Source organism: Hordeum vulgare, chromosome 4H (assembly GCF_904849725.1).
Source record: "Hordeum vulgare subsp. vulgare chromosome 4H, MorexV3_pseudomolecules_assembly, whole genome shotgun sequence".
In the NCBI taxonomy this organism is placed as follows: domain Eukaryota; kingdom Viridiplantae; phylum Streptophyta; class Magnoliopsida; order Poales; family Poaceae; genus Hordeum; species Hordeum vulgare.
In genome coordinates, this window is record NC_058521.1 from 285,023,627 (window position 1) to 285,027,056 (window position 3,430).

Here is a 3,430-nt window from a genome sequence, read left to right on the forward strand (position 1 = left end):
AACAACAACAACAACAAAGACGACGACGACGATGATGAAGCCAATGAAGACGAGGACGACAACGATGACAACAACGACAATGACGAGAACAATGACAACAACGATAATAACAACAACGACGACGATGACAACAACGACAACAACGACAGCAACGACAACAACGGCAACAACAACAACAACAACAACAACAACAACAACAATAACAACGAAGGCGACGATAACGATGACGACGAGGACGACGATGATGATGACGACGATGACGATGACGACGACGACTTCAACAACAACAAAAACAACAACCACAACCACAACAACAACAACAACAACAACAACAACAACAACAACCATAAGGACGACGATGACAACGACGACAACAACGATAACGACGACAATGATGAGAACAACGAGAAGAATGATAACAAAAAAACAATGACAACATCGACATTAACGACAACAGTGACAACAACGAGAGCAACAACAACAACAACAACAACAACAACAACGAAGACGACGACGACGACAACAACAAGAACAACAACAACATAAATAAATAACAACAACAACAACAACAACGACAACAAGAACTACAACAACAAGAAGAAGAACAACAACAACGAAGACGACGACGACAACAACAACATCAATAACAACAACAGCAACAACAACAACAACAACAAAAATAACAACAACGATGACGACGGCGATGACAGATACGACAATATTGATAATGATGAGAACAACGACAACAACGACAATAACAACAACAACGACAAAAACAACAACAACAACGATGAGGAAATAACAACAATAACAATAAGAACAACAACAACAACAACAACAATAATAACAACAACAACAAAAAGAAGCATGACGACGACGACAACCACGACAGCAACAACAACAACAACAAGAACAACAAGAAGGACAAGAACAACAAAAACTACAACAAGAACAATGACGACGACGATGACGACGACGATGACAACAAGAACAATGAAGACGATGATAATGACTACGACGACGACAACAACAACAACAACAACAATGACGACGACGACGACGATGACAACAATGACAATGATGAGAACAACAACAACAACTATAACAACAACAATAACAACAACAACAACAACAACAACAACAACAACAACAACAACAATAACAAGAACGACAACGACGACGAGGATGACGACGACAATGACAACAAAAAGAACAACAAAAAAACAACGAAGAAGGTGATGACGACGACGACGATGACTAAAACAACAGCAACAACGAAGAAGGTGATGACGACGACAACAAGAACAAGAACAACAACATCATCATCAACAACAAGAACGACAATAACAATAACAACAACAACAACAACAACCACAACAAGAAAAACAACAACAATGAGGAGGACGACGACGACGAGAATGAACACGATGACGATGATGATGACGATGACGACCACAACGATGACAACAACAACAACATCATCATCATCATCATCAACAACAACAATGACGACGACGATGACGACGACGACGACGATGATGAAGACAACGAAGACGAGGACGACAACGATGACAACGACCACCACCACCATCACAACCAAAACGACGATGACAGTCACAGCAACAACAACAGCCACAACAAGAACAAGAACAATAACAAGAACAACAATAACAACGACGACGACGACGACGACGACGATGACGACAACAACGAGAACAACAACAATAACAACAACGACGACGACAAGAGTGACAACAACGAGAAAAGCGACATGCTGAGGACATCGACACCATTGTTACACCCGCAGCCCCAGCTGCTATACATACTGGACCAGCTACTAGAGCTCGTGCACGCCGATTGAATTACCAGGTACTTTCGTTTCTTGGGAATACTTCTAATGTTCATGAACATATGATGCTGCCTAAGTTAGATAATTTTGTTGTGCTCATGAATAAAGGACCTAGCATGGACAAGAAGGATATCCGCTGGAGCGGGATCAAGCATGGAGAAGAAGGTGCATGCACGGGAGAGAACAACGGAGCTTCCGCTGGTGATTTTCGCACTCTAAAGGCACCATAAGGAGGGCATGAAGGCTTTGGACGAAATATTCAAGACACCACTTTATAAATTTCGTCCATAGGCTATTATAGGTGTTGCGCCACCTTATTTTTGGGCCAGGCCCATGTAATTTTGAAATACCATAATATACGCTATATTTAGAGTCTGTATGTGTGGGGAAACCGAGTATAAGTCTGTTTTCGGACCCCTCCTCCAAGGATCACGAAATTTCCTCTCTATTCCCTCATATATACAGCCCTTAGGGCACCGTTTAGACTTGGGTTTTGTTTAGATTACAAGTTCTCCATAGCTGCAACTTAGCGTTCTTCGTTTGTGTTCCACGACCAGACAAAGGCATCACATAACCCCATCTTCATCAATAAAGCTTTCCTCTTATATACGCAATATCTTGATTGCAATCTTGGTTTCTTGCTTATTTTTCGTTTGCATGCAGGAAACAGACATTCACGGTCAGGTTGATCGTGCTCCTATGTTATCAATAACCTCTCGGAGTTGGTTTAGCGAACCTCTCGGAGTTGGTTTAGCGATTGCTAAGGCGCGACGTCCTCACACGTTCGTATTCGGATAACCAAAGTCTACTCCACCAAAACGATACCCACGATCTCATCGAAAGACAGGGACAACTTCGCCTCTATCACGACAGCAATGACAACAACAACAGGAACAACAACATCAACAACAATAACAACAACAACAACGAGGACGACGACGACGACGACGACAACGACGACAATGACGAGAACAACAACAACAACGACAACAACAACATCAACGACGACAACAGCGACAACAACGACTACAACGACATCAACGACAACAACAACAACCACATCAACAACAACAAACACAACAACAACAACAACAACAACAACAACAACAACAACAACAACGAAGACCACGACGACGACAACAACAACAACAACAACAACCACAACGAAGACGACGATGACGACGACGACGACAACAACAACACCAACAACAACAACAACACCACCAACAACAACAACAAAACAGTAATAATCATAACAACAACAACTACAAGGACGACGACAAGAATGACGACGACGACGACAACGATGACAACAACGACAATGGTGAGAACAACGACAACAACGATAACAACAACAACGACGACAACAATGACAACAATGACAACTAATACAACAACAACAACAAAAACAACGAAGGGGATGATGACGACGACAACAACAACATACACAACAACGACAACAACAGCAACAACAACAACAACAACAACAACAACAACAACAACAACAACGAGGACGATGACGACAACGGCAATGACGAAAACAACGACAATGACAAGAACAACGAGAAAAACGACAACAAA